Consider the following 912-nt stretch of genomic DNA (forward strand, 5'->3'; position numbering starts at 1 on the left):
ACACCACACCACACCACCGATGGCCAGCCAGCCAGCCAGCCCAGCTAAGGGCTAACCCACCAACCAACCACCAATGGCCTAGGCCAGCCGGATCCCACCTTCAAGTCCAAGCACAGCCAAGTGCAAGTACCGCCAAGTGTTCACCAACCAACCATCACACCAGGTCAGCCGGCCAGTACCCACCTTCAAGTGCCATTACCCTCGGGTGCAAGCCCAATCAAGTGTTAACCAACCAACCCGGCCAAGGCAGCCAACAGGCCGGCACCCTACAGCACCGACCCGCCATCACCACCTCAACCGTTGACCATGCAAGTGGCCTCGGACAACAGGTGACACCCGAAGTACATCCGAAGAACGTATATCAAGTGTTTGCTCACCAAGTCCTCAACCAACCCCAAGTACCCGGAGGTACCCAGAGTGTTGGATCCGCCAACCCGTCCCGGCACTCCAAGTCCTTGCGAACCCAAAGTGTTTGCCCGGTAGGGCCATTGTATCACAACGCTTGCGACCATGCAAGTGGCCTCGAACAAGGTGACAGGGGTATCTTCACCAAGTTCTCAACCAACCCCAAGTACCCGGAGGTACCCAGAGTGTTGGATCCGCCAACCCGTCCCGGCACTCCAAGTCCTTGCGAACCCAAAGTGTTTGCCCGGTAGGGCCATTAGACCACAACGCTTGCTAACCATGCAAGTGGCCTCGGACAACAGGTGACACCCGAAGTACATCCGAAGAGTGTATATCAAGTGTTTGTTCACCAAGTCCTCAACCAACCCCAAGTACCCGGAGGTACCCAGAGTGTTGGGTCCGCCAACCACTACCAGCACTCTAAGTCCTCGCGAACCCAAAGTGTTTGCCCGGTAGGGCCATTAGACCACAACGCTTGCTAACCATGCAAGTGGTCTCGGACAACAG

The sequence above is a fragment of the Anopheles ziemanni genome (assembly GCF_943734765.1).
Source record: "Anopheles ziemanni chromosome X unlocalized genomic scaffold, idAnoZiCoDA_A2_x.2 X_unloc_13, whole genome shotgun sequence".
NCBI lineage: Eukaryota > Metazoa > Arthropoda > Insecta > Diptera > Culicidae > Anopheles > Anopheles ziemanni.